The sequence below is a fragment of the Scyliorhinus canicula genome, chromosome 7 (assembly GCF_902713615.1).
Source record: "Scyliorhinus canicula chromosome 7, sScyCan1.1, whole genome shotgun sequence".
NCBI classification, from domain to species: Eukaryota; Metazoa; Chordata; class Chondrichthyes; order Carcharhiniformes; family Scyliorhinidae; genus Scyliorhinus; species Scyliorhinus canicula.
This window is the reverse complement of record NC_052152.1, coordinates 16,481,866-16,495,408: the sequence shown is the minus strand read 5'-3', so window position 1 is coordinate 16,495,408 and position 13,543 is coordinate 16,481,866.

The following is a 13,543-nucleotide window of genomic DNA, read 5'->3' as shown; positions in this document are numbered from 1 at the left end:
CGACCTGGTTAACAGGATCGCAAAATACAAAGTATTTTCCACGGTGGACCTTAAGTCCGCCGACCACCAGCTCCCCCTCCGCGCGAGTGACCGAAAGTACACCGCGTTTGAGGCAGATGGGCGCCTCTACCACTTCCTCAGGGTTCCATTCGGTGTCACAAATGGAGTCTCGGTCTTCCAACGGGAGATGGACCGAATGGTCGACAAGCACGGTTTATGGGCCACCTTCCCGTATCTCGATAACGTCACCATCTGCGGCCACGACCAGCAGGACCACGACATCAACCTCCAAAAATTCCTCCGTACCGCAAAACTCCTTAATTTAACTTACAATAAGGATAAGTGCGTGTTTAGCACCGACCGTCTAGCCATCCTCGGCTACGTAGTGCGTAACGGAGTGATAGGCCCCGATCCCGAACGCATGCGCCCCCTGATGGAAATCCCCCTCCCCAAATCCCTCAAATGCTGCCTGGGCTTCTTCTCATATTACACCCAGTGGGTCCCCAACTACGCCGAAAAAGCCCGCCCCCTCATCCAGTCCACCTCCTTTCCCCTGTCAATGGAGGCCCGCCAGGCCTTTAGCCGCATCAAAGCAGATATCGCAAAGGCCACGATGCGCGCTATCGACGAGTCCCTCCCATTCCAGGTCGAGAGCAACGCGTCTGACGTAGCTCTGGCGGCCACCCTGAACCAAGCGGGCAGACCCGTGGCCTTCTTTTCACGAACCCTCCACGCTTCCGAAATCCACCATTCCTCGGTGGAAAAGGAGGCACAGGCCATAGTCGAAGCTGTGCGATATTGGAGGAACTATCTGGCCGGCAGGAGATTTACCCTCCTCACAGACCAACGGTCAGTATCTTTCATGTTCGATAATGCACAAAGGGGCAAGATCAAGAACGACAAGATCTTGCGGTGCTGGATCGAGTTGTCCACGTACAACTATGATATCTTGTATCGTCCTGGGAAGCTCAATGAGCCTCCCGATGCCCTGTCCTGCGGTACCTGCGCCAGCGTGCAGATCGACCGCCTCCGCTCCCTCCACACGGACCTCTGCCATCCAGGGGTCACCCGTTTTTACCACTTTATTAAGACCCGCAACAATCCAGAGATCTCCCTATCCCCTGTTGGCAAGGAGTCATCCCTGATGCCCTGCATTCAATCTGGTCTCTCCTCTGTACTACCACTAATCAAACACCTCATGAACGTCTTTTTGTTTTCCCCAGGAAGTCGTCCTCAGGATCCCCTCTCCCGACCTGGCTGGCCACCCCCGGGCCCATCCTGCTCCGGAAGCATGTGCGGGTGCACAAGTCCGACCCGTTGGTTGAGCGAGTCCAGTTACTCCACGCCAACCCGCAGTATGCGTACGTGGAGTATCCCGACGGTCGGCAGGATACGGTCTCGCTCCGGGACCTGGCACCCGCCGGCGTGCGGCCTTCTCCCCCTACACCAACACCCCCCCCAGCCCCAATTCCCCCCAGCGCCCCCCCACGCCCCCACGACCCAGCACACATGCCCCCTCTCCCCCGATTACAACGTCTACACCACCGGCCCGGGGTACGGAGACACATCTACGACCAACGCTCCCGGAGACAAGGACGACCATCGGCCCAACATCACCGGCTCCACTGCGACGGTCCTCCAGAACACCACGGGCACCCGACAGGCAGATCGTGTCCATCTGATGCGACCATGGGACATTTTTTGGACGTTGTTGTTACCCTGGTGCACCTTAAGTAGTAGTAATAGTAGTAGTAGTATTGTTTTTTGCCACGAGCCAGTGGGCAGCCCACCTTTCTCGATTTTCTCTGCTCATACCACCAGTCCTCAGACCCCCGCCTCCCCCTCTCTCTCTTCCACTTACACCCCCCCCCGGCCTTCTTTTCCACAAGGAGTGAATGTGGTGGTATGAATGTGAGCACTGCCATTGGCGCAGAGCATGGGTTTCCCATTGGCTCTGGCTGGTCATGTGCCTCTCGTCCGATTGGCTGGGACTAGTCATGTGACTGCTCACCAATTGGTCGAGAGTTAAATAGACCCCGCCTCCGAGGTGGGGTATAAGTACCCAGAGTTCCCGGCGGTCGGCCTTTCTCTGTAGTCGACCACCGGGCTAACAACTAGCTGATTAAAGCCACAGTTTGGATCTTCATCGTGTCCAGAGTCCAATTGATGGTACATCAGATCTCACGAGGCATTGCAAGCTGGACAGATCCTGTTGGATCACGCCCTGAGTTTTTCTAACAGTGATTTGTCCTGTCCAAAGGACTGGTTTTGAAAGATTAGCATTTCAATGCTGGCCGTGTTGGCTCGGGTGAGGATGCTGCTGTTGTACTGCCTTAATTACCATTGTATTTGGAGGATCTTACAAATACTTGTTCAGTGCTTTGAGGTGGCTGCTGCAGATTGTTTAAGTTTCTGAAGCAAACAGGACTGTGGTTATCAGGAGGGTGGGTAATGCTGCTGCTTGGTAAACCATGGTCTTAGCCTTAGGGTTGAGATCCTGGTTCACAAATACTCTTTTCCTCAGTTGACTGAATGGCACATGAGAGGCGATGATGAATTTCATCATCTTTGACTTCCCTTGTCAAGAGGAAGCTGCCAAGATATGGAAAACAGTCCACATTTTCAAGGATCTTACTCATGATCTTATTCAATGGGGGAAGCGTTGTGCTGTGGTTGCAATGTGATGAATGGTTACTGCACCTTTAATGTAATGATCCCTTTAAGCCCGGGTTTGGAACCCTGGGGGACTCCGCCTCCGGCTCCACCTCCCAGGGAGCCATATATAAGGTAATGTCCAGTGGGCAGTGTGCAGTGAGCACACTTCTCGGTAGCTGACTGGTTGTCTGCTAATTAAAGCCTTTGTATTACCAATCATCTCTCTTGAGTTGTAATTGAGGGTATCTCAATATAATTAGCAGATTACTTCAAGATTGACAGCGGTCTAAAGCCGGAAATCTGCACACTCGGTCGCCGGAGGCTGCAGAAATTTTTAAATACTGGCTTTGGTGTTTTGAGGCCTACCTGAACTCCTTGGACACTACAGTCGACGCACCTCGCAAGCTGAGATTACTACACGCCCGGGTGGGCCACAGACTCTCTTCCGCGATTGAGAAGGCCACCACGTACGAGGCGGCGGTCGAAATCCTGCGGAAGCGCTTCGTTAAGGCAATAAACGAGGTACACGCCCAACATTTGCTCTCGACCTGCCGGCAGCGCTCCGGGGAAACGCTAGACGAGTACATGGAAAGACTCACCGTGCTCGCTCGGAACTGCGACCACAAGGAGGTGACGGCAGAAGTCCATATGAACTTGCACATCCGAGATGCTTTCCTGTCCGGCATATGATCCACATACATCTAGCAGCGACTCCTCGAAGATGGAGCAAAAGACCTTCAAGGTACGGTAACCCTCGCCTCCTCTCTGGAAGTGGCCCACCATAATCTCCGCACGTACCCCACGGCACACCGTGCTATTTCTGTGGGCAAAGTCAGCACCCATGTCAGCGTTGCCCAGCCCGCTCCGTTATCTGCAATGACTGTGGAAAGAAGGGACATTTCGCAAAGGTCTGCCTGGCTGGGCCCAAGGCCCAGAAACAAAAGTCTCATCGGGCCCATAAGTCGAGCTCCCAGGCCCACAGGCCCCGCAACGCGGCTATGCACCAGCCGGACACGCCCCCTTCTAACGCATCATTGGCCTCGTGCAAGTCATGGGGGCGGCCATCTTGGCGGCGGCCATCTTCAAAATCCGACACGTGCGACCGATGGCAGTGGCCATTTTGTGACTCCGGGCAGGCATTTTGTGAGTCCGACTCAGCTGAGGACTCTGACTACTCGCAACTGGGAGCGATCACCCTCGACCAATCATGGCCAAAGCACCTGCGGAACTCCATAATGCAGGTCCAAATCAACGGCCGACACTCCCTGCCTCTTCGGCTCCGGGAGCACAGAGAGCTTTATTCACCCGGAAACGGTAAGGTGCTGCTCCTTGCGCACCTATCCCGCCTCCCAAACTATCGCCCTCGCCTCCGAGTCCCACTCGGTCGAAATCACGGGGTATTGTGTCACGAATCTCGCGATCCAGGGCACCGAATACGCCCATTTCAAACCTTATATCCTCCCTCACCTCTGCGCCCCCCTGCTGCTCGGTCTGGACTTTCTGTGTAGTCACCGGAGCCTGACACTGAAGTTTGGCGGACCCCTGCCCCCACTCACGGTATGCAGCCTTGCAACACTTAAAGTTGCACCACCCCCCCTCTTTGCGAACCTCACCCCGGACTGTAAGCCCATCGCCACCAGGAGTCGGCAGTACAGTGCCCAAGATATGACTTTTATCAAGTCAGAGGTTCACTGGTTGCTGAAAGAAGGGGTCCGAGAGGCCAGCAACAGACCTGGAGAGCACAAGTCTTGGTAGTCCGGTCCGGGGAAAAGAAACGGATGGTGGTGGACTATAGTCAGACCACAAACCATTTTATGCAACTCGATGCGTACCCCCTTCTCCGCATAGCAGAAATGGCTAACCAGATCGCCCAGTACGGTTTACCTAAAATCCGCCTACCGTCAGCTCCCTATCCGCCCGGAGGACCACCTCTACACTGCCTTCGAAGCAGCCGATCGGCTTTTTGACTTCCTCAGGGTCCCTTTTGGCATCACAAATGGGCAATGGACCAAATGGTGGACCAGTACGGCTTACGGGCTACTTACCCATACTTGGACAATGTCACCATCTGCGGCCATGACCAGCAGTACCACGACGCAAACCTAAAAAGGTTCCTCCAGACCGCCCGGGCCCTCAATATGACCTACAACAACCCGACTAGCCATCCTCGGCTACGTCGTGGAAAACGGGGTCCTAGGCCCAGACCCTGACTGCATGAGCCCCCTTAAGGAACTTCCCCTTCCCCGTAACCTCAAGGCACTCAAACGGTGCTTGGGGCTCTTCTCCTATTACGCCCAGTGGGTCCCCAGATATGTGGACAAAGCCCGGCCACTCATTAAGACCACGGTTTTTCTCCTCATGGCTGAGGCCCGGTCGGCCTTCAGTTGTATCAAGGCCGATATCATCAAGGCTGCCGTGCACGCGGTGGACGAAACCATCCCCTTTCAGGTAGAAAGCGGTGCATCAGACATCGCCCTGGCTGCTACCCTCAACCAGGCGGGCAGGCCAGTAGCATTTTCCCCCGAACCCTCACTGCCTCGGAAATTCGGTACTCTGCAGTCGAGAAGGAGGCACAAGCCATAGTGGAGGCCGTGCGGCACTGGAGGCACTACCTAGCCGGTAGGAGGTTCGCCCTCATCACCGACCAGCGGCCTTCATGTTTGATAACGCACAACGGGGCAAAATAAAAAATTTTGAGGTGGAGGATCGAACTCTCCACCTACGCATACTATATTACATATCGTCCGGGGAAGCTCAACGAGTCCCCAGATGCCCTGTCCTGCGGCACGTGCGCCAACGCGCAGAAAGACCATCTGCGGGCTATCCACGATGACCTCTGTCAGCCGGGGGTCACCCGGCTTGCCCATGTCAACAAGTCCCGCAATCTACCTTACTCCACAGAGGAGGTCAAGGCCATGACCAAGGCTTGCCAGATCTGTGCGGAGTGCAAACCGCACTTCTATCGACCAGACAGGGCCCGCCTGGTGAAAGCCTCTGGGCCCCTCCCGTCCACCAACCGCAACACCTACTTCCTCACTGTCATCGCTGAATTCTCCCGCTTCCCATTCGCTGTCCCCTGCCCCGATATGACCTCGGCCTCCGTGATCAAGGCACTGCACAGCATCTTCACCCTGTTTGGTTTCTCCCCTTATATCCACAGCGACCGGGGTACATCGTTCATGAGCGATGAGCTGCGTCAGTATCTGCTCAGCAAGGGCATCGCCTCGAGCAGAACGACGAGCTATAACCCGCGGGGAAACGGGCAGGTGGAGAGGGAGAACGCGACAGTTTGGAAGGCTGTCCTTCTAGCCCGACGGTCAAAAAGTCTCCCAATCGCCCTCTGGCAGGAGGTCCTACCCGATGCCCTACATTCCATTAGGTCGCTCCTCTGCATGGCCACGAACGAGACCCCTCACAACCGCTTGTTTGTCTTCCCCAGGAAGTCCACCTCTGAGGTCTTGCTTCCATGCTGGCTGACGACTCTGGGTCCAGTTCTACTCCGGAGGCACATGAGGAGCCATAAGACGGACCCTGTAGTCGAGAGGATCCAGCTGCTGCATGCGAACCCTCAATACACCTACGTCGAGCACATCGACGGCAGGCAAGACACACTTTCCCTGCGAGACCTGGCACCCGCTGGCTCTCCCACCAATGCCTCCCTCCCTCTACCGACGCTCCCCTCCCTGCACCGGCTGCCAACTCCAACAGCGCCCCCCCCCCTAGCGCCCCCTCCCCCCCCCCCCCCCCCCCCCCCTCCGCCGGCGCCAGCACCAATCACCCTAGTCACCCCAGATACCCCCCTTCTCCAACACGGGCAAAGGCTCAGACCACCGTGCTCCCGGATATACACCCACAGAAGACGCCCGTGTCCGCTGCACCACCGCCGGAGATGAGAAGGTCAACAGGACAATCAGACCACCCAAAAGACTGGACATGTAATTCGACTTCACCCCCGACGGACTCTGTGTTTTCTTTTAAAACAGGGGGTGAATGTGATGAATGGTTACTGCACCTTTAATGTAATGATCCATTTAAGACCGGGTTTGGAACCCTGGGATACTCCGCCTCCGACTCCACCCCCCCAGGGAGCCATATATAAGGTCATGTCCAGTGGGCAGTGTGCAGTGAGCACATTTCTCGGTAGCTGACTGGTTCTCTGCTAATTAAAGCCTTTGTTTACCAACCATCTCTCTCGAGTTGTAATTGAGGGTATCTCACAACGGGTCCTTAATTTGCTGGGTGTTTAGTGAAAGGCCTGTTTTTCTAGATGCTTCAGAGGAGTGGACAAGACCTGCAGCTCAGTTTCTGAGTGAATGTACACACAAGCATCATCTGAATACTGAAGCTCAATGACTGAAGTTGGGGTGGTTTTGCTTTTGAATTGAATGTGACAGTCGGACAAACAATTTTCTGTCTGTTGTGTAAATGATATCCACACCTGACAGGAACGTGCTGGATGGTGAGGTGCATTATTGCTGCGAGGAAGATGGAGACGAAGGTTGGCACAACGATGCAGCTTTCTTTGACCCCAGTCTTCACTGGGGTGCAGAGAGGATGGCAGAGGTGGGCCTCAATGGATCGCCTTTTCAGAGAGGCAGCTGGACAGAAGGCCTTCCGCTTCTCCTGGGTGGCATGAGTTAAAAATTTTAATTCACTGACCGCCCGGTATGGAGAGGTTTTCTGAAGAAGGACATATTCAGACATAGTGCTCGGAGAAGGTCTATAGTCGATCTAGCTGGCTTCCCACTTCCTGAAATATCTATCGAAACCTCACTTGACTTCACTGACTTCCTCCACTATCCTTCTAAACTGTTTGTTTTGCACATTTATCACAACCAATGTAAAATGAATCTGAACTTTAAGTTCTACAGTTTCAGGTAATCTCCAATTGGCAGGATTCAATTTATATTTTTGTTTCATGGTGCGTGAATCATTTATCAACAACAACTAGCCTTTCTGTAGCGCCGTTATCGCAATAAAACGTCCCAAGGTGCTTCCTGGTAGCACTATCAGACTGAACCACCAAATGAGCAGCACGGTAGCATGGTGGTTAGCATAAATGCTTCACAGCTCCAGGGTCCCAGGTTCGATTCCCGGCTGGGTCACTGTCTGTGCGGAGTCTGCACGTCCTCCCCGTGTGTGCGTGGGTTTCCTCCGGGTGCTCCGGTTTCCTCCCACAGTCCAAAGATGTGCGGGTTAGGTGGATTGGCCATGCTAAATTGCCCGTAGTGTCCTAAAAAGTAAGGTTAATGGGGGGGTTGTTGGGTTACGGGTATAGGGTGGATACGTGGGTTTGAGTAGGGTGATCATTGCTCGGCACAACATCGAGGGCCGAAGGGCCTGTTCTGTGCTGTACTGTTCAATGTTCTATAACAGGTAACCAAAGGTCTTGATGAAAAAGTTGGTTTAATAAATTAATAAATAAATCTTTATTTTAACACTGCAATAAAGTTACTGTGGAAATCCCCAAGTCGCCACATTCCGGCACCTGTTCGGTGACACTGAGGGAGAATTCAGAATGTCCAGTTCACCTAACAGCATGTCTTTCGGGACCTGTGGGAGGAAACCAGAGCACCCGGAAGAAACCCACGCATACACGGGGAGAACGTTACAGACTCCACACAAACAGTGACCCAAGCCAGGAATGGAACCTCGGACCCTGGCGCGGTGAAGCAACAGTGCTACCCACTGTGCTACCGTGCTGCCCATCTCACAATTGGAGGGAGAGTTAGAGAGATTTGACTGGCAACTTCCAGTGTTTCTAAGGTCCAGGAGCTGAACAAAATGGTCACTAAACATAGAATTTTATAGAATTTACAGTGCAGAAGGAGGCCATTCAGCCCATCGAGTCTGCACCGGCTCTTGGAAAGAGCACCCTACCCAAGGCCAACAACTCCACCCTATCCCCATAACCCAGTAACCCCACGCAACACTAAGGGCAATTTTGGACACTAAGGGCAATTTATCATGGCCAATCCACCTAACTTGTACATCTTTGGACTGTGGGAGGAAACCGGAGCACCCGAAGGAAACCTACGCACACACGGGGAGGATGTGCAGACTCCGCACAGACAATGACTCAAGCCGGAATCGAACCTGGGACCCTGGAGCTGTGAAGCGATTGTGCTATCCACAATGCTACCGTGCTGCCCATGGAGCAGTAAAGGTCAGGAATGTGCAAGAGGCCAGATTTGCAGGAGTGCAGCTCTTTGGTGATGCGATGGAGGGGTTTACACACAGGAAGAAAGCTTCAAATTTGAGACAGGGTCAATAACCTGGAAAACGTCAGGGTGAGTGCCACTATAGGAGATTGAGATTTTGAAATTTCATTGAAACAAAACCTGAAAATAAAAATCTTTATTTTATTTATTCTCTCATTGGATGTGATCATTGCCGGTAAAGCCAGCATTTAGAGCGAACAACACTGCTGTGGGTCTGGTTGCATTACTAAAAGTGTGTGGTGGTATGATTTGCACAGCTGTCTGCCATTGATGCAGAACACTGGCTTACCATTGGCCCTGGTCGGTCATGTGCCCCTCGACGATTGGTTGAGACCAGTCATGTGACGGCTCCCCGATTGGTCGAGAGGCTGAGTTAACCCCGCCTCCAGAGCGAGGTATAAATACCCAGAACGCCCGGCGGTCGTCCATTTACTGTAGTCGACCGGAGGGCTAACTTCTAGCTTATTAAAGCCTAACTTTTGTACAGCAACTCGACTCGTGTTCGATTGATGGTTCATCAAAGTGACAGACTGAATTGCCAGATTGTAGTGTTAAACCCCATCTGTTTCACTCATGTCCTTCAGGGAGGATCTGCCATCCTTACCCGGTCTGTCCTACATGTGACTCCAGTCTGCATACCACTGGTTGAATTTTAATTGCCCTCTGAAGTGACCTTGCAAGTTATTCAGTAGCATGCGGGGCATCAGGGATAAGCAATCTTGCCAGCGATGATTACAATCCAGCACTGAATATTGTCAATAAATAACCCTGATTTTATTCCAGGACAGGTTCACTCCGAATGATGGTGGACAGTGAGAGCCTTTTTCCTCGGATAGTGATGGCTAGCACGAGGGAGCATAGCTTTAAATTGAGGGGAGATAGATATAGGACAGATGTCAGAGGTAGGTTCTTTACTCAGAGAGTAGTAAAGGCGTGGAATGCCCTGCCTGCAGCAGTAGTGGACTTGCCAACATTAAGGGCATTTAAATGTTCATTGGATAGACATATGGATGATAAGGGAATAGTGTAGATGGGCTTTAGAGTGGTTTCACAGGTCGGCGCAATATCGAGGGCCGAAGGGCCTGTACTGCGCTGTAATGTTCTATGTTTTTTTCTATGAATAATCAGGCCGTTCAGATTGGGGTGCCCAGGGAGATTCTAATTCCCATGTTAACATTCACTGAAGCCGTTCTTTGCTCAGGAGATGGTAGCTACAGTTAAAAGCATCCGCATTTTTCAGATCTGGAATAAAATTAAAATAAATTCCAATCAACAGCTTGTGGTTGGCTTAGCAACTTTAAAGTTCACTCATTGAAGTCTGCTTGGATTGCATTGGTTTCTAAGGCAACTGTGAATGCCTTTACCTCTGGCTGCTTTTCTGATCACTTCTCATAGCAACAGACCACCTGTAACTTTTTGAGGGCTGGGCGTGTCCACATGACATAAACACGGAAAGTGCACACGGGAAGCGTGAGGGGCTGCAGCCCCTCGTTTAGTATTCCAAGGAGCTTGTTTAGCACAGTGGGCTAGTTACAGGGGCTGGTTTAGCACAGTGGGCTAAACAGCTGGCTTGTAATGCAGAACAAGGCCAGTAGCACGGGTTCAATTCCCGTAATGGCCTCCCCGAACAGGCGCCGGAATGTGGCGACTAGGGGCTTTTCACAGTAACTTTGTTGAAGCCTACTTGTGGCAATAAGCAATTATTATATTATTATTAGCCGATCTTAGCCTTCTGCCTCCACTTCAGGATTCACATCCTGATATTTAGCCAGGGGAACACAAGTTGGAGGAGCTCCTCATGGCTCCGCTCCTTGGCCTGACCGATGTGATCAGTCAAAGGTCAGGTTGGACATGGCACATGCTGGGGAGGGGATGTTGGAGGAGGGCTGGCAGAGAGGTCCCTCTGACCGTCCCCCTCTTTTCCATGGCTTTCTCTGCACCTGGGTGACCCTGGTGAAGGAGAGCTTCGTGTCTGCCAGCCATCTTGAGGACTTGTCCGATGCAGGGGTTGGAATGCTTGGCCATGGAAGGAAACAACATTATTATTTCTGCAGTCGCTTGCTTTGCTCGAGAGGTTAAATTAAAAGAGACATGTCATCAGTGCTAATCAAGGTTAAAGACTCCTTGTTTATATTAATACCAAGAAATAGATAGCCAAGCAGAATAGACGGACAAGTGACAGACCATATTTAATATAGAGGTTTGTGAGATGACGGATTATGGCTGAAGGGAGAGGCAACGTAGACTAAGACACATTTTTAAAGAGTGTACAGAATAGAGGGATGGTGGGGGCGAGGGGGAAGGGGTATGTAAGCAGTTGTTTGGCAGTACAGAACTTGAATTTTGGTTTGGCCAACATTTATTGCCCATCCCTAATTGCCCGAGAGAAGGTGGTGGTGAGCTGCCTTCTTAAACTGCTGCAGATCCCGTGGTGTAGGGATGCCCAGAGCGCTGTTAGGGAGGGGGTTCCAGGACTTTGACCTAGCGACAGTGAAGGATGATCACTTGGCTGGATTCTTTTATTTTGAGGCTATGTCCGGAGCATGTGTCCCGGCTTTACCTGCAGATACGGGTGGATAATTGCCGGGTCACTGGTAGTGGTTGTGTCTTATAACATGGCGCCGGCCGTGGGCAAACCAGGCCTGCCAGATAGCGTCCCCCTGTAGCCCCCCACATTACCCCGGACCACCCCCCACCAATCCCTCCAGCTCCCGCCGAAGGCCCCCAGCCAGCGGAACGGCTCCCCCCGCCCCGAATGTGGTGATGCTGGACACAGTCCGCAGCCGCCACGCGAGATCCCTGAAAGCTGTGAGCACACGTGCCCCATGCCATCATGAATTTGATCCATCAGGTGCAGATCATTGGGGGAGGGCCTCAGGTGACGTCTTGAGGCCGTCCCAACGGCGTGCGGCATACTCAGTGATGACGCCATTTTTGAGGGAGGCGGAGCATCTGGAAAACGGTACCGCCCCCAATTTCGGCATCAAAACGGATTCTCCGGCAAATTGCCGAATGCGAATTCTGCGTCGGCAATCGGAGAATCCAGCCCAATATATTTCCAAGCCAGGATGGTGTGTGACTTGGAGGGGAACCTCCAGTTGGTGCTGTTCCCCTGTATCTGCTCCCTTTGTCCTTCTAGATGGTAGTGGTCATGGGTTTGGAAGATGCTGCCTTAGGAATCTTGGTGAATTCCTGCAGTGCATCTTGTAAATGGTACAAACTGCTGCCACTGTGCCCTGGGGTGGAAGAAATAAATGTTTGTGGAAGGTGTAACAATCTAGTGAGCTGCTTTTTCCTGGATGGCGTTGAGCTCCTTTAGTGTTGTTGGAGCCGCACTCATCCAGGCAAGTGGAGCTAAATCCATCACACTGCTGAATTGTGCCTTCTGGAGTCAGGAGTGAGTTACCTTCTGCAGGACGCCTAGCCTTTTCCCTGCGCTTCTAGCCACAGTATTTATGGAGCTAGTCCAGTTCAATTTCTGATCAATAGTAACCTCCAGGATGTGGATAGTGGGGGATTAAGCGATGGCAGTACAATTGAACGTCAAGAAGCGATGGTTAGATTCTTCTCATGTTGGATATAGTCATTGCCTGACATTCGTGTGGTGCAAATCTTACATGGATAGCATGGATATTGTCCAGGTCTTGCTGCACTTGGACATGGGCTGGTTCAGTCTCTGAGGAGCCGCAAATGGTGCTGAGCATTGGGCAGTCATCAGCAAACATCCTCATTCTGACCTTATGATGGAAGGAAGGTCATCGATGAACAGTTGAAGGTGGTTGCTCCTAGGTCACCAACGTACTGGAATCGAGATGATTGACCTCCAACAACCACAACCACCTTCCTTTGTGCCAGGTATGACTCCATCCAGCAGAGAGTATTGCCCTGATTCCCATTGACTCCAGTTTCTCCAGGGCTCCTTGATACCATACTCAGTCAAATTCTGCCTTGATGTTAAGGACAGTCACTCTCGCCTCATCTCCTAAATTTATCTCCTTTGTCCATGTTGGGTCCTCGGCTGCAATGAGGTCAGGAACTGTGCAGTCCCGGCTGAACCCCAACCGAATGACTGTGAACAGGTTATTGCTGATTAAATGTCCCTTGATAGCACTGTTGATGACCATTTCCATTACTTTATTGCTGATCCAGAGTAGAGGGATGGGACAGGAATTAGACAGGTTGGATGTATCCTGTTTATTGTGTACAGGACACACCTGGGTAATTCCCACATTGCTGGGTAGATGCTAGTGTTGTAACTGTACTAGAACAGCTTAGCTGGCGGTATGGCAAGTTCTGGAGCATAAGTCTACAGTATTATTTTCAGAATACTGTCAGGGCCCATAGCCTTTGCAATGTCCAGTGCCTTCATCCTTTTCTTGAAATCAAGTGGAGTGAATAGATTTGGCTGAAGCCTGACAAGGTTGGGGACCTTCGGAGGAAGCCTCGATAGATCATCACTCGGCACTTCTGGCTAACGATTGTTGCAAATGCTTCAGCTTTATCTTCTAGACTGGTGTGTTAAGCTCAGTTCAAAAATGTGCAGGCTAAGTGGACTGGCCATGCTAAATTGTCCCTTAGTGTGCAAAGGTTAGGTGGGGTTACGGGGCTAGGGCGGGGTATTGGGCCTAGGTAGGGTAATCTTTCAGAGGGTCAGTGCAGACTTGACA